The following is an 18,032-nucleotide window of genomic DNA, read 5'->3' as shown; positions in this document are numbered from 1 at the left end:
ATGGTTTATGGTTCTGGTCTGCCATTCTTCCATCTGATAATTCAAACACATAATTGTAACCTGTATTTAAACTTTTAAACAAAAATTAAAAATTGTTAATTGCTATATTTCAAACATATAACCGCAAAATACAAAAAAGGAAAAGATGAAAAAGAACATTTACTAATCTCGATACAAGACAACTTCGTTGATGCAGACTAGAAAAAAAGACAGGACTTTTTCTATTTGCAATGTTAAACAACAACACTTAACAAATACATGCTTATCCACTGTTCTTTCTGAGTTAATGCCTATAAAATATTTATAAAGCTTCTTCAAACTTTGTTTGGTGTGATGTTTGAATTGATACACTTTAGTAGTGAAACCCTTTCCATTGTCAAGAGTGAGATATATCACCAATTTTAATTCACAAACATTTGCCTCGCTTCCAGTTACTCCCATACCACATAATTTGCTTAGGTTCCCTTCCCCCAACTTTAGCTGGGAATCCTGGGGCTGTCGTCATTAGGCACACAAGCTTGTGGAATAATGGTGCAAGGTTGAGCTTACAGCAAGCATATGGAACATTCATTTTGCAGCAGTAGATGGGGGAAAGAATGTGCTGCCGTGTTTTCCCCCTCTGGGATTGTCAAGAAAGGTAGAGCCCTTTGAGAGAGAAATCCAATAGCACAGGAGATCAAAGTGAGTTTGTGACTGGAATGCCCTAGGGTTAGCGCAGCGTGCGAGGTGTAGCTTGGCAAATCACCATGCTTGCAAACAAAAAGGATGTGCTACATTCAAATCTTCCTCCAAGCCTTTCAGGATGACAAATTATTATTTGGTGTGTGTGTGATTTCTGCATTTGTTTCTGCATTTCACATGATCTGTAAAGCAAATCATGGCCTCTTGACAAAGCCCCCTCCCCTTTTAAAACTAGGTTTGTTGGAACAAACGCTTCCATCTCATTAAATGCCAGTTTTTCTGTTTTTCATTCAGGGAGACGTTGTGGCTTTAAGGAACGAAAACAAACTTTTCCCACCTCCAGGCCATCACTATTTTGTGGGAGGGATTCAGTCATATACTGGAAATGTATGTTTGTGCAATTAAAGTGGATTAAAGCATTTGGCTGGAAAAAATCAGATATGCAGGGGACACCAAACTGGTATTTCTACTACTTTAGAAAATAGAAACAGGATCCTATGTGATTTTAAGATCGAGAACAGGGCCAGAATGAACAAAATGAATTTTAACAGAGATGCACCTAAAAAGTTCTACATTGTAAGAGATGCTGCTAAAGTGATTTCTTGATAATAGTAAAAGTGACTGACCCCTGATTGGGAGCTAATGACTACAAATTTCTGCTGTCTTTGGAAGATAACACAATTTAGCTGGTAGGAGGGGCAGAGAGGTAGTGTTGCAGTTTCAGTTCAGAAATGTAGCTAGACTGAGCTATGTGGTTTGGAGGTGGAGCTTAACTGTCCTAGAAGCAGACTTTAAAGCTGCTTTGGTGAAAGAGTTTCTTTTATTGCAAATGTGATGCAGAATCAGTAGGAGTATTTGTCAACAATAAAACAGAGATTACAGTGACACCATATGTCCCCAGTGCTTTTTTTCTAGACGTGAATAACAGTCACATCTAGTCAGTGATGTCAGTTTCCCAGAAAATTTTGAATGGGAACATTTTCCAGAGGAAAAAAATCCCATATGAATTAATGTAATTTGCATAGGAAATTCTTCAGTTTTGTGTCGGGAAATTTTCCTATGTCCTAAAGAGTGATTATATTTAGTATGTTTATTTTAACTGCATGTTGTAAACAATGCTAAAAACTTTGAAACCGCCATGCTTGCCTAACATTGAACTTGCAGTTGGCAGCGACTTATGACACAAAAGATTTCTCACAGAAAAGTTAAAGAGTGGAAGATTTCCCATCCCACATACTGCATCTAGTATGGACCTCAGTTTTGTTTGGACGCAACCATAAAATCATTGCAATGCATATATATACCACTTGCACATAAGCTGTTATAAACATGCCCATATGCTGTTATAACAGACTCTGAATAGATAACCTTCAAATTCATCTTTTGAACACATGCCATCTTATTTTCCTCAGGGCAGTTAAAGAACAACTTTCACTTTTAACACGCTACTCCAGAAATTTACTGCTTGGCATCTTATCACTTGCTATATATTGTACATCATGCAGCATAAGATTATTTAAATAATATATTGATGGCATTCCAAATTTGTGCTTATAAATGATAATTACACCAGGTAGGCATATGCCTGAGGGTAAAGGGTCAGGGTTCTAGCAAAGCAGAGCCAGATGGACAAAAGCAAATATTTTAGCATGTGCCAGCAAATAAATGAGGGACACATAAAGACAAATCTGTAGCGAATTGTAAGCTGTCTAGTTGTAAGCCATGGTAACACTGAAAGAGAAATATTGCACCTTAATTATAAATATACAACTAGAGTTGAGCTGAAACTATTCCGTTCTTCGTGACATTTTAAGCAGTGCCAAAAAATGTCTCCTGTTTTGGTGATATTCTAACACTTCTTAGGAAAAAGCTTCCTTACTCATTTATGTTACCTTTACTTGTCTTCTTCTCTCATTGCACTCTCTCCCTTACCCTTAGTGACATCACCATATTGCCACTTTGCTACGTAACAGTGTGATGTCATCAGATTCACCCAGGTCAGTTGCAAAAGAGAATTGAGAGAGTGAATATTTGTAGTACTGAAATTTGAGAGAAGGGGATTAATTGAAATTGCTTGCTTTTATCAGAAAATCTAAACATATTTGGCATGATGCTATGAAGGATTAATCAAAATATGAGCACAATCTCATAATCTTTGTTCCATTGCTTTCAGCGTGTGTTTAAATCATTTTAATTAAAATCAATGGCTGAAACATTCCCCAAATTTTCAAATATGTCATATGAACATATGCGGCTTGTTTTCCCCCAAACTGTCAGTATTATAAAATTGTCTTTAAATGTGCTCAATTAACTATGTAAAAGTTCAGATCTTTTATCCATCAAGTTTAGTTCTTGGATGGATGGGATTCACATAATAATCCTTCTTATTATATTTATCAATCACCTTGTGCAATTAGCCTCTAGATAATGTATAATAAAATATATTTTTGGGGGAAATCATAATTCATAATAAAGTAAGCCAACTGCAGCAAGAAACAATTTGAATCCTCTCACAATCATATAAAAATGAAAGCAAACACCTGCAAGCAAAAACTAATCATTATCAGATTAATCAGGGTCAAAATTTCAGTGAAATTTAAATAATATTAAGATGTTAACAGGCCTGGGAGAATAGAAAGATCTTCACCCAGTGCCAAAAAGACATTAAACGGGTAGTATTTAGGGGAAAAGGAATGCGGGTGGCGCTGTGGTCTAAATCACAGAGCCTAGGGCTTGCCGATCGGAAGGTCGGCAGTTTGAATCCCTGCGACGGGGTGAGCTCCCGTTGCTCGGGCTCTGCTCCTGCCCACCTAGCAGTTCAAAAGCACGTCAAGTGCAAGTAGATAAATAGGTACTGCTCCAGTGGGAAGATAAACAGCGTTTCCGTGCACTGCTCTGGTTTGCCAGAAGCGGCTTAGTCATCCTGGCCACATGACCCGGAAGCTGTACGCCAGCTCCCTCGGCCAATAAAGCGAGATGAGCGCCGCAACCCCAGAGTCAGCCACAACTGGACCTAATGGTCAGGGGTCCCTTTACCTTTACAGCCTCCAGAGGGGCACCATTGAGGCTCCCAGCCTGTATGTTTGTGTATGCAAATGCATGTGCAGGGGGTGCCAAACTGAGTCTTTCACCCAAGTGAAATAAATCCTAGTTTCGTCCCTGCATGGGGTGGAAGAGACTTCAGAAGTAGCTGACCACCACCTAATATAGACATAATAGTGATGCCCTGCAAATGGTTGGCTAATTGGGAGTCACCCTTGGAATGCACACTTCAGTCCCCTGTCATTCCCTTCCTGACCACGATAGTCCATCTATTGTTTTTAGTTGTTTCTGTTCTGTTGGAACACATTTATTTTAAAATACGTTTTACTCTTAAAATTGTCCATTTCCAGGTTGCAGTTGAACTAGTTAAAACTTCACATTTCTGAAAGTGCCCTAATGTTCAAAGACTTTTAAACACTTTGGTACATCAAGTAAAAAGCTCTTAAGTTAGATGAACTAGCAAGGTAAATAGCACTTCGTTGGCATTAGCAACCAATAATTCCTGGAAGAGAATATTATTGTGTCTCTAACATCTGTGCTGTGGGTTGTGTTGACTTATGCAATATACGACCAAACAGCTTACGTTATTTCTTTAGAACAGATTTACAAGTTCATGTTTTCCTTCATGATGTCAGAGACCAGGCTGATGAGTACTGCTCTAATGAACAATGGTGGGAGCCTCCCCCTCCCCCTCCTAGCTGTCAACATTTCCCCTTTTTTAAGGGAAATTCCCATATTCCAAATAGGATTCCTTGCAAGAAAAGGGAAAAGTTGACAGTGTCTGCTTCGCCTTTGAGCCAGTGCCACCGACTGGGCTCAACCTCTTCAGCCCCGACTGGGCCAGGCGAGCTGGAAAGCACTTCCACAGACCTTCCACTGCAGGAGCAGGTCTAAGTGCTGTGGACTCACAACTCAGAGCTGTGAGCACCAAACTCACTTCCGGTAGTCAGCGGAGCACAGCAGAGCATGAACCACACGAACGGCAGCTTCTGTAGAATAACTTCTTTTATTCTCTACAGCTACTATACAAACTAACTACAGACTAAATGGAGACGCTGGACTGCACTGAGTGTTACAGCTGCATGAGCAGTGACCTTATCTATACACAGATAACACTCAGACTCCCTCTTTGAAGTCAGGCTGGAGCGGAATAAATAATGAGCAAAATCCGCCCCCTCCTTTCTGAAACATCAGCAGATTCTTGCAATGGGAAGGGTGAAATATCCTCAGACAGATATGCTCTCCCTGCTCCTGCCCAGGATCCTGAAACTGCACAGGAGCAGGAGAGCAGTATTGATTTGGAACAACGGTTTGCTGGGGGACACAGTTCAGAAGAGAACAGTTGGGAAGAACTGGGGTGGGGGGGCAGCCAGAAGAGGAAGAACTGCAAGAGAAAGTATCCAGCCTATTAGTCCAAGGGCAAGGAGATTAGATAAAATGGCTGAACAGAAGGCTTGGTGGCGGAGAGATCATGTTGCAAGGCTTGGAAGTGACAGGAGTAACTAGGGGGAAGTGGGTGTGAACCTTAAGTGGGACCACTGTCATTCCAGGAATGGTTGCTTTTTTCTTTTGCTGTCAGCACTCAAAGCTCTTTCACTGGTAATGGGACTCATCTTGAATGAACCTAAAAAATGACCTGATCAGCTTCCATTGATTGGTCCATGGTTGGTTGTAATTCACATTTATCTTCACCATAACGTAATGATGAAAAAGGGCCCTATACTTTGCAGGGTGGGGAGCCAAAATAATTTGAATTCAACATAGTTAGTTACTAACAAGTATTTGAAGTGTTGGCTAGGCTCTTTGTTAACTTTGCCTCTTCCCTTTGAAGTACATCTCTTCCACTTTGGAACATTTTCTTTTTCTTTTCTTTTCTTTGGCCAGTCTTCAATGACTAATTTAGGTCCATTAATTAAAAACTTAAGTTGGAAACAGCTCTTGCTCTTTAGATAAAGAAAATCACCTTCTTTTCCGTTAAGTTTGTCATACGTTATATTACCTGAAGAAATGAACTCCTATACTTTCCCCTTGGTAACAATGAAGTTCAACTGCTTTAGCTCAAAATACACTTTCTTGTGCTGTTAGAAATAATAAAACCATCCTAAAACAGATGGACATAGGTGCAGACCTCTTGTAGTTAGCATAGTTTATGGTGTAGTTTAGTGACTTTCTATCACTTGTATAATTTAGATTTTCCCCATTTTTATGGGTTACATAAAATATTCCTCATATTTTAAGCTACTCGTTGGGGATATAGTTTAGGATGAACAGTAAAATATTTCTGTCATTATCCTGCAATGTCTAAATCTGTTCTTAAAGTAAGAAATGAGAATTATATTTAGGGATTGGGGATTGGGGAGCACATGTTATTATAATATCTGCAGGATCCTTGATAGTAGTAGAACTGTCTTTCTATTATTAAGTAGCATCTGCAATTATCTGTGGGAACAGAAAACTAATGCCATTTAATCAACTCTAGTTTTGATTACATTGACTCCAGCAAATGTTACATGTTCCTTCTTTTTAACAAGTGGCAAGACCATGGGAATTTATGTGTAAAGAATTGATTTATGTACAGTGGTACCTTTTTCCTCAAACCTAATCCGTTCCGGAAGTTCATTCCACAACCAAAATGTTCTAAAACCAAGGCATGCTTACCCATAGAAAGTAATGCAAAACAGATTAATCTGTTCCAGACTTTTAAAAACAACCCCTAAAACAGCAATTTAACATGAATTTTACTATCTAATTTACCATTGATCCATAAAATGAAAGCAATAATCAATGTACCATGCTATAAAATAAATAAGACAGTATTGTAGATGATTAAAATTAATTCTTTTTTTAAATACCTGCACTGATGATAGTCATTGTTTGGATGGGGGGCTTTTATCCATTTCCGCAGTCACACAATCAATCAATCAGTAGCTGAACTGGGTTCTACACAGTCACAAAAACAAATTAACCGTAAAAGCCTCAAAAACAAAAAATGTAAAATAAATAGCAAAAACAAAAGCACCAAACTTAATCCGTTCCAGAAGTCCATTTGACTTCTGGAATTTTCAAAAACCAAGGTACAGCTTCTGATTAGTGCAGGTGCCCTGGAAACAATAGCCAACAGCTGCATCAGACGTTCGGCCTCCAAAAAACGTTTGAAAACCGGAACACTAACTTCTGGGTTTTCGGCGTTTGAGTACCAAGGCGTTGGAGAACCAAGATACCACTGTAGTGTTCTAGCAGTCTCTTTAACTTTTGCAGGAGCATTAGAAACCAAAATCAAGTTGTTACCTTTCCTAGGGGAGGAGGAAGCAGATATTCTAATGACAGCTCTAGGAGGCTTAGTGTTGTGAGAATGAATTAAAGCATGGGAACTAAACTACTTTCCCCCCACAGGGCACAATTAACTTAGGGAGTTTGCTGCCAAAAGATGTGGAGATGGCCATCCACCCAGATGGTCTTTAAAAGGGATAAAACAAATTCATGGAAGAATCTTTATATTCAGAGGCAGTGGACTGCTAAATCCTGGGACTTGGGGCCAGCATTGGAGAGGGGGGCGCTGTTGTTTTCAGTCTCTGCTTTGGAGGTTCCTAGATGCATCTTACTTCTAACTACAGTGGTACCTCGGGTTGCATACGCTTCAGGTTACATACGCTTCAGGTTACACACTCCACTAACCCAGAAATAGTGCTTCAGGTTAAGAACTTTGCTTCAGGATAAGAACAGAAATCGGGCTCCGGCGGTGCGGCGGCAGCAGGAGGCACTATTAGCTAAAGTGGTGCTTCAGGTTAAGAACAGTTTCAGGTTAAGAACGGACATCCGGAACAAATTAAGTACTTAACCTGAGGTACCACTGTACTGGACTAAAGAGGCTCTTGATTTAAGCAGGCTTGTTTAAATATTCTGAAGTCAGGCAGAATTTACTAGCCAATCTACAACACCTGTTTTTTAGTTAAAGCATCTCTGTAATAATATCCCACTAACTGAAGATGTGCCTAAAGGTTTGTCTACCGCATCATTCTTTTGAACTGTTTCATCAAATGGCATCATCTGGACACTTAGGAAGGCAGAGGCACTGGACTGTGTTTGGGGATCCTGCAACATTTTACCTGAGAGACAGCCTCCACAAATCCCCTTTACCCTAAAAAAAAAAAACCTCTGTGAGGAGTTTCCCCAGCTTTCAGGAAAAGCACTAGCTTTTGCTTGAAGACAGGCATTTCTAAGTGTGGTAGAAGAGGTTTAAGCATACACTCACTGCACTCATTTCTTTTTTAGCCAGAGGATGAGTGTTGAAATAATTTCCTCCTTTAGGCTGAAGACAAAAGCTCCCTTCATGGATGAAGGGAGTCCCATGCATGGAAAGAGAGCCCTGGGACAATGGGGCTGGCCTTGTTTCTAAGATGACACAGTTTCCTTCACAGATGTCCATGAGTTTGGCAAGAATGTCTAAGCTGAGGGAGCCAGCTTTGCAGGCTTCCCCAGCTCAGACATCCCATGCTTAATACTCGTGTTAGTCAAATGAAGCAGTGCAACCTTAAGGGCAAGGGCAGCAATGTGTCTCACTGATCTTTTCTATGTGTGGACTTTGTTCATGTGGGTAATCCTTGAAGGGAAGCTAGACATTCTAAGTATTGTAGAAGTGGTTTGAATATACGGTACATTTTCTACTCTAAGAACAAATGCCTCCACTGCATTCTGAGACATGTTCAAACCATGCCTACCCCCTTATGAAAGTCACACAGGGCCATCTTTTATAGTACCCATCCCCAGCCTTCAGCCCAGACCTGAATGTGGGTAGCAACCAATACACCTAAGGAAAGAAACAAAAGCCTGAGCTAACAATGGGGATTGTTGCCAAGGCTGCTGGTGTCACAAAGGTACTGATGTCATCCCCTTATAATACAGAAACAGATATGAGCTACAGTTGAAGAGGAAAAGGGGAAGGAAACAGGAGTAGACTAAAGGGGCTCTTGATTGTGGGCACAAGGGCTCCATAGGACGGAGAGAGGGAGGAAGCAGCAAACAAGGGAAGAAAAATTACGCAGTTCAACAACTACACAAACCCGCTGGGAGACTGGGAATGCAGTGTCATCAAGTGTGCAGAATGATGTCCACCATTATCTCTTCTCTTGATCTAATTCTGTGAGATGCTGTTGAGGACCTGAGTCAGTGTCTAATATTAACAAAATATAGAATCTGAAGTTTAATCTAAACCAAAGAGAAATCCTAGTGGCTCAGCCTGCTCTAATTGGGGTTCCACCCACCTTGAGGAACTCATTCACCTGGCATTTCACTGGATTGCCAGATGACTGGGGACGCATTTATATTACTTCAGGTTGTGCACTATCAGCCTGCACCCCTTTTTTACAGCAACAACACCAGCAGCAGCAGGTGAAAACATGGGGTGGACCTTCTTGGTGGAAGTGCCAACCCAGATTGTGGACTTGAGAAGCTCCACTAGAACTCCCCTCTGCCTGCTTTTCCAGCATCAGGTAAAAACAATGTTTTTAAATTAGCTGGTGTGTGTTTTGCTGATAGCAGCTGAGTAATTTTGCTTTATTGCTAGATTATTTTTAACTGTTTTTATTTTGAGTTGTAAGTTGTTTTGAAGGCTTCTTACATTGGGTGGAAGGACGTGGAATATAAAATGTTATCTGAAGTCTGTTGTGAACAGGAAGGAGAATTCAGGACAGTGGTTGTGCAGTTGTTTGCATCCTAATCAGTCCTCTTCCATAAATGGGATTTGGGCCAACATTCCTCAGACAGCAGCTGCTCACCTCTCCATGTGCCTCCCTTCCAGTACCACATGGCAAGGTGTTGAAGCTGCTGGGACTTTCAAAAGCAGTTTGTAGTATGACATGATTCAAATTTAAACATTCAAAAATCCCACTTGTGTGCTGAAACCTTTGGGCAAGCCTAAAGTAATTCTTTAGATCACAACCTCTTTTTTACACATTGTATTTTCTGTTTTAAGATGGTAATTTGTACATAGCCAGCATGATTATATAGAGATTGCTCCCCAATTTGCTCACATTAATCCCATTATCCCTTTCCTCTTCTGGTACTCATTTGGGTCAGGGACCTGTCTTATTTGCTTATGCTTTTTTTGTAAAGTACTACATACCCTTGATGTCATGATACAAAAAAGAATACTGATCATCTTCCCCTAAACAAGTCCTGATGGAATTACTAGGAGCCACAAAGATTCAGTGTAGTAGTCTTTCCAACTTCCATTTATTTCTCTGAAGCTTGCAGAAGAGAACCACCTGGGTGACTGTGTCCCATGTTAATCAGTTGAGAGGGGGCTGCTACCTTAGACACCAAAATGTATTGGGCTGCTCCTGCGTATGCCATAAGTAGGAAGAAACATATGGCAAAAGTGGAAACTAAAAGTGAGCTGGAGCATAAATGTAAATGTGGAGATATCCCAGGAGAAACATAACCAGAATAGATATTCAACACAACATACTTTCTTAACAATAAGTAAGTTTTGATATTTGTGTATTAGTGTGATTTAAAAATTAACAACAAAAAAGTATTTAAACAAGATACTTACGTTGCATAAAAAACACCTAATACTTTATAAGAAGGCTGCTCTTGAAACATACTAATCCCCCTTCCAATATGTGTTTTATGTGATTTGGGGCCATATTTGAAAAACAATTCTTGTAAATGCAATTCACAATTCTAGCAGAAAATTACATTTTGTGTTTCTGTAATGATCCCATGAGTTCTTTTTTGCATAAATCCTTTCTTCCACTTTGAGATACAAATCTGTTTTACTGAAGACAAAATGCATTTTCAGCTGAAAAAATGTAAATTAATTTTCTTAGAAAATTCCTCTGTGGGCCCTAAGTTCTGAAATATGAGGATCACTGGCGTTCTTTAAGAAAGTGGTAATTTGAATTTTTACTACTATTAACTTTTTATTGGTAATTTGAATATTTTGCTATAATTACAAATTCCCTTTTTATCAAGGATATAGGCTGTGTTTATCAGCCCTGTTGCATTGTTCATTGTGGACGTTTGGAAAAAGTAGCAATTTGTATGTGGCTTATAAATTTGTCATGGACAATTTTCTGTTAAGTATAAGAATCAATTCCTTAACTACTTATGCATCTGAGAAGCCTGAATTTATAGTAAAATGTCATGTCTCCATTTCTTATGGATTTCATTGTACCTTTTAAAAGAAAACCTAGTTCTTTCAGAGAAGTTCCTTGCTGTTCTGCACTGATAAAATCATTTCAGCTGGCAGAAGTTCCATCCCAAATCTGAGCCCTCCTCAGTGCACAGCACTTTAAGTGGAATGAAATGCTCCACTTTTCTATGTATTGTTTGTGCCAAAGAAGCCTTGAGTTCGAGCACATTTACATCTGTTTTGGGTAATTCTCTGCATATGTTCCAAAATGTAAGTTATCCATCTTACCCAAGAAACAGCATTTGTTGGAAACAGTTTGCCAATTGGAAACTCGATTGAATTTGTTCTATCATGCTGAGGCTTCATTTGAGGTCTGAAATATGTTCATCTTTGTTCCTCCAGCTGTTTTACCATTCTGAACCAAAAGCTTTTCCTACAGCCTAAGTCCTCAAACTTGCTATGCCAATAAGTTGTCATGAGACATCAAATTATGCTCACATTAGATGTTACTTTATGCTAAGGAAAACTTGGCTCAGCAGGGACTCAATTGACCTCTTGTGTTTATCTGCCTGCCTAGGATTGCAAAAGTGGAGTTGGGCTTGTTAAGCACCTGGTAGGCTCCAGAAGGTAGACGTTTGGCCTGAGTTTGCAGTTGCTGAGTCTGCTGAGACTCAAAGGAATGGAGAGTGGGAGAGTAGATGAGGGCTGAAGAATCTGTGTCTCTTTCAGTGCTGCTGGAGTGTAGCTCCCATCACCTCTGACCATTGGCTGACCATGCTGTCTGGGGCTGATGATTGTAGTTCAGCAACAGCTGGAAGGCCACAGGTTCCTCACCCTGAGGTGCATTATGACAGGGTAGGTTATGTAACCCAGGGATACTTGTGGAGGCTACTGAGCAGGTCAAGAAGAAAAACTGGACAATGCCTGATAGGCAACAGGGTGTCTGTGTAGCAAAATAGCAAATGTTATCAAGGCAAGCCAAAGAAAGCCAGCCTACTTGAACCTCACCTTTCAGTTTAGATTTTATTCAGTCTTATGGAGACCCAATAGAAAGATGCTAAAAGATATACTATATGCTACCTTTAAGACCGGGGGAAATTTTGGAGTTGCCTGGTTAGCTTAAATGGCTTTGTCACAGAAAAGGGGGGCAACCAAGGTACAGAAGGTTATGCCTTTTGTCTAAAATGGTTGTTGCACAATCCTCAAACTGACCTCAGTGGGTACACTGCTGTTAGTTCATTTATGTAGGCATGCTCTTTTTTTTAAAAAAAGTGTTCATTGCTGCCTGGAAGGACCTTTATGGACATGTTCCTTTGTCTTTGGGCAGCTTCTTGCTGAAATGGGGATTTAGGTGTTCTTTACAATACGATCCTTTGGCTCCTAAGCTGTAAAGAGGCATTTGCTCTTGTGCCTTTCAGTTTTTGTCCCACAAGAGCTTATCCATGAAACCCTCCACAACAGAGTCAATTCTTCATTATGCCAAATGAAAACAAATAATAGCCAGGTGTTCTTTTTTAAAAATGTATTTTTATTAAAGATTTTCTTGATTTACAAAAGTATGTGTAATGTCTCTCTCTCGTATTTTTACAAATCAGTTTCATTTGTTGAGACATTAGGAAGAAAATGGGGAAAGAGGTGGGGGGGGGGAGATGGGAGGGTCGGGTGGTGATGTTTCTATTTTACTTAATATATTTGGGGTTTTGTGTCAGCGTCGCTTGTGCAGGTTCTCTGCTATTCACCTGTGTTTCTTTGGTGGTGAGAGAGGTTGGGGTCGGCCTAGGGTGTGGCTGTTTGTTTGTGATTGGCTGTGGTGGTCTTTGTTTTCGTGTGTGAGTGGGGTGGGTGGGTGTTTTGGATCAGGGGAGCCATACCAGGGTGAAGGCATCGTCTTCTGTTTGTCCCTGTGTCAGTTTCAGTTTATTGGTTAATTTTTCTAGTAGGGCTGTTTCCCATACTATTTGGTACCATTGGTCCATGCTTACTCCTGACAGGTCTCTCCAGTGTCTGGTTATGATGTTTCTGGCTGCTGAAAGTAGGCGGGTTGTGAGTTCTTTGTGGTGTAAATGGGCATTATTGTCTTGGAAGATGTTTAGTAGGGCCAATTCTGGGGTGATTTCTAATAATTGCTTAGTTATTTTACATAATAGCCAGGTGTTCTGAAGTGTCCACATTACTAAAGACTCTTCCAAATGTCTGCCACTTCTGCTCACATTTCATCTTAAGGCTAACTCTTAAGGGAATTCGATAAATTAATGGACAATGAGATTATTAGTGGCTATTAGCCACACTGGCTGTGTACTGCCTCCAATATTGCAATAGACCTCTGATCACCAATTGCCAGGAATCACAACTGGGGAGGTTGCTATTGTGCTCATGTGCTGCTTGTTGGATTCCCATAGACATGTGGTTAGATACTGTGAGACTTGGCCGCTGGACTTAAATGGACGTTTGTTCTGGTCTAGGAGGGCTGTTCTTATGTCTCACTCCTGTGTAACACATGGGATGGTGGTGACTCATGTTTACATCTAAGGGTATATGTCCAAGTTGCTTCTGGCTCTTTGCTCTAACTAGCAAATCTCACTCTTAGTTTTGGAGCTGGGCTGGGAGATATGCCTGCAGTGATGGATAGAGGGAAGTGGGAAGGAGTCACAATTCCCCCACCTATATGACCTTTAGTGCTCTGCCAAAAACCCGTCCTGCTATTTCTTGAAAGTTTTTTTTCCCCTGTGAGAGAGTTTGATTTTTCTGCCATTTTCTCAGGACATTTCAGGATTTCTTTAGAATTTTGGCAGAAGTGGGGCTGAGTTTATCTTATCACTGCAAAATGGCCATGGGTGGGCTTGTTTTTCTCTTTCCATTAGTCATTTCTCCAGCACTGTGCAGCCTCCCCAGCTTCCCGATCTGGAAAAAAAAAAATCCCATAGGAGAAGTTACCTCACGTATCTTTCCCCAAGGTTTAATTGAAGCAGGGGAAATTGGCTACTGAGTGCCTGAGGCTGAGATCAACATAGTTGCCAAATTTGTTTTTAAGCAAAGTCCTTCCTTTTAATTTTTTTAATGAACTACACTGATTTCTTTAAAAGTAAAAAGACTTCACTTAAAAAAATTCCATTGAACTGCTGCCAGGCCCAGCAGTAGATACCTTCCTCACTTCCCACTCTTCCAGAAAAACCTAGCTGAGGACATCATGGGATTTTCAGAAAGTGTGGGAACCCGGGAAGGCTGCAAGGTGCAGACTACCAGAGATAATGATTAAAGAAATGAAATGAAGGATGTTCACAACCCCCCCCCCCCGGCATCTCTACAAGTAAGGAAAGTACACACAAAAACCTGCACTGCAACATGAGATTTTACCAAAATTTTCTCTCCTCTTTGATAATTTTTGAATACAGCTTATTTTCTCATAAATTACTGGGCAGTGGTCAAAACCAAAAATAAACACAGCACTACTTTTGATGTAAAAATTCAACCCCAACTCTTTTGTTTGTGAATGGAGTAGATGTCAATAAATAAAAATTGCTTTCCCTGTTGCATCTGTTTTGGCTAAAAGGGACAGGTCAGATTTCCATTAAGGTTTTGTAATACAGAGTGTCTAAGGCAAAGGAGATGATATGGTGTTTTAGTTTGGTTTGCTTTCTTGTGTTAACCCTGTCATCATAGCAAAATATGTGGCAGAGTATACCAGGAGTATGTGTGGGAGGTCTGTTGTTCTCAGTATGTCGGTGATGATGTGGCATGCCCCTTGGGAAGAGAGGCCCCAAACACCCAGTGACTGCCAGATCAGGGAGTGTTTAATGTTTCTGTGTGAAGATTCATGGTTTTGAATGTGTGCAGTGTTAAGTGCTGGGTAGTGGATCCCCCCCTCCCGTTTTCCCCACTAAAGTTACCACAGAAGTTAAAAAAAAATGCTAGGCCTATCCTTCACTTAGCCTTTCCTTTTTTATTTTTTAACAAAATGAAAAATACGTAGAGCAGTTGTCATTTGTTAAAGTGTAGCAGAAAGAGCGAAACAGGCCAGTGGATGCTTCATCAAGAACACTCATTCAGAATGATGAATGTGGCTAAACACACATTTGTTCGTAAAACTTGCAGAGTGGATGAGCATCATTAAGCATGAGAAATAGGTGCAGCATGCTGGGGAGAGAGTGGAGCAAACAGATGTTGTGAATTTTCGCAGGCATCCTTCATCCACCAGTCCATCATTAATATAGTTGAAGGTGATCCTTTCTTTTATTTAATAAGCACAAACAAAGAGCATGCGCTGTGCTAGGACTGCTGAATATACGGTTTTCGAAGGGGGAGGAAGGCACAAAATGCAGATAGATGGGCTACTTTACTCAGGGTGGTGGTAGTAGTGGAGCATCAGAATCGCATCAGATACTTTGGTGGCTCACATCCCCACCTTCTTGTTTTTGCAGCTTGCCTTTCAGCAGGAATACTCTTTAAGCAATTCACGTAAAGAGTCTTAAAAGTAAAATACATTATTTAAAAACTAGAATCAAAACTATGAACATATAAAAGCTGACAACAAAAGTCATGACGTGAGTAGCTGAAAAACCAAGTCTCAGCCTTCTAAACCTCAGTAGAATGCCATGGTTTTCAACCATCTCTATAAGGAGGAAACAGAAGCTACCATTCTGACCTCATAAAGGGAAAAGTTCCATATTTCTTAGGCCACCATAGAAAAAGCCCTGCTCCTAGTTGAATAGCAGTTTGAAAGCCTTTCGTCAGATCTGGTTACCATTGAATGTGCACCGGATCTACTTGGTATGTTGAATAAACGGGGAATCTGTGTGGGGAACTATGGATTATTGACTATTATTTAATTTCTCTACCGCTTAATATATTAATAATAACTCTAAGTGCTGTACAAAAAATAAGCAACAACAGACAACTTAAATAATTACGATGCATTATCTATTCTCAGAACTGATGTCGGGTTCTACATTGACACTGGATTCTAAAATGGTATTAAATTGAATTGTTCTAGAGGTTTTGTTATAGGGCTCTAATATTTACTATGATTTAGCACAGAAACCTCAAGCTTCAAGTAGTAGTTTACTAAATCAAGTTGTAGTTTACACTTGCCATTATTGCATTGGATTCATAACATAGTGTGAGATGATAAAAGTAATAAAATAATGAAGTATAATAAATATAGCCAGTACCTTTGCCACTTTTGTGCATACGCTATGTGGTGGGACAAAATAGAGATAAAGTAGCCACTCACTGACTTTGAATTCCCCAGTTTTGAAGCATTTAATCAAAGTTTTTAGTCATCCTGCTAGTACATCAGAATATATAAATAATAGAGTAGCTATAGCAACTCAGATATAATGACTTCTGATATAGGGATATAAAGAAATGTACACAATGAGGTAACTGGGTATACTGGGAGAAACAAAGAAGTGTGAGCTGATTCTTGTCACAAGCTTTTATAGAGAATCTGCAAAAAGGACACATACATACTGGAATCAGATGCAAGCAGTCTTCAGGTTTGTGCTCATAAGATCAATTCAAAACATCGCTCCATGAACTCCAAACACCTTGTGTTGAATCATTTGCCTTCGCTCTTCTTGAGTCCTGAAGTAAAATCTTTCCTGAACAATGTATTTTGCATGGGGAAACAAGTCAATAATTTTAAGAATGATAATTGTATCTCCACAGAATAAGGAGAGGCAGATGTGGAAGGGAAAAACAATAACGTGCTACTGCCACTTACTCTTACTTGCTCATCTTCTTATTTTGTAATATAAATTAGAACTTCATTTGTTAAATTCCCAGCGGCTTTGAACTCTTACTGAAGAGTGGTGTGTTGTTAGGAAATATGCCATCCATATTTGATTTTTCATACTGAAAATAAACTAAGTGATCTTTTTCAGTATCATATTCTGAGATGATACAAGTAGGGAAGGAACTTCAGTACAGAATCCCAAGAGAGTTAGTTCCGTCTATGGGTTTGTTACTTGAGAAGCAATGTGTGTTTGGCATTTCCATTTCACAAAGCTCATTTATCCCTTTAGAATTTTAAGCCTGAAAACATAGCTGGACATTTAGAAAAGCAACCTCCGAAAGCATTGGTTTCTCTTTAGGTGGGATGTGTATTTAGGAAGGATGCCACAGTCCTAAAGCGGGATAACTCAGTTGGTTAGAGCATGGTGCTGAAATTACCAAGACTGCAGGTTCGATCCCCATAAGGAACAGCTGCATTGCAGGGGGTTGGACTAGATGATTCTTAGGGTCCCTTCCAACTTTATGATTCCCAATCAGCAGTCTTTTCCTTGACCCCTGCCACAATATATGTTGGCATTGATTTTCTAAGCAGCTTGTACTCTCTTCAAACTTTCCTATTTTTTTGAGTTGTTGGCACTCAGCAATTTAAGGTATGCCTAGCATACGTTATTTTCTGGATAAGCTGGGCTTTTGTTGACTAAGTGTCTTCGTCCTGGTGTGTCCCTTTGATGATCGCCAGGGCACCTTCCAGGAAGGTGCTCTGGCAATCTCCACCAGGGACGCGGTGGGGTGAAGCATCTTCACCCCGGCATGTCCTTTTCATGAAGGTAAGGTGCTCAGAAAACCATAGTTAACATTAACCACCACTGGACGTCCCAGCAAATTGTGACGAAGTAAAAATGGAAGTGAATGCTTCTGAGCACCTCCCTGGAGCTGTATCTGAGAGGGAGTGGGGAACAGAAACTCTGCTTACTTCTTTAAAAGGTAAAGGTAAAGGACCCCTGACAGTTAAGTCTAGTTGCGAACAACTCTGGGGTTGCAGCGCTCATCTTGCTTTACTGGCCAAGGTAGCCGACGTTTGTCCGCAGTTTTTCCAGGTCATGTGGCCAGCATGACTAAGCCGCTTCTGGCGAAACCAGAGCAGCGCACAGAAACACTGTTTACCTTCCCGCCGGAGCGGTACCTATTTATCTACTTGCACTTTGACATGCTTTTGAACTGCTAGGTTGGCAGGAGCTGGGACCGAGCAACAGGAGCTCACCCCGTCACGGGGATTCGAACCGCCAACCTTCTGATCGGCAAGCCCTAGGCTCAGTGGTTTATACCACAGCGCCACCCGCGTCCCTTTACCTCTTAGTCAAACTCAATTGATTTCTGGGCCTTCTTCAGCCAGCCCCCACCCACTGACAGCATTCCGAATGGCTTGTCTCCCACCTCATTT

The 18,032-nt window shown here is 40.4% G+C and overlaps 1 protein-coding gene and 2 long non-coding RNA genes across 3 annotated transcripts in view; 1 reads left to right on the top strand and 2 right to left on the bottom strand.

The window, feature by feature from the left end:
* The window catches only part of LRMDA (leucine rich melanocyte differentiation associated), a 746,646-nt gene that overhangs the window by 244,029 nt on the left and 484,585 nt on the right, over positions 1-18,032 (top strand).
* The window catches only part of LOC310763096, a 135,494-nt gene that overhangs the window by 2,932 nt on the left and 114,530 nt on the right, over positions 1-18,032 (bottom strand). The gene's annotated exons all lie outside the window — the stretch shown is intronic.
* On the bottom strand, positions 9,936-12,460 carry LOC310763066. Its single transcript, XR_014548447.1, has 2 exons — positions 11,469-12,460; positions 9,936-10,061 (listed from the first exon to the last, which is right to left on the bottom strand). It is a non-coding gene; the product is annotated as an uncharacterized lncRNA (long non-coding RNA).

Source organism: Podarcis filfolensis, assembly GCF_964270895.1.
Source record: "Podarcis filfolensis genome assembly, chromosome: 5".
NCBI classification, from domain to species: domain Eukaryota; kingdom Metazoa; phylum Chordata; class Lepidosauria; order Squamata; family Lacertidae; genus Podarcis; species Podarcis filfolensis.
This window is presented reverse-complemented; position numbering and strand designations above follow the sequence as displayed.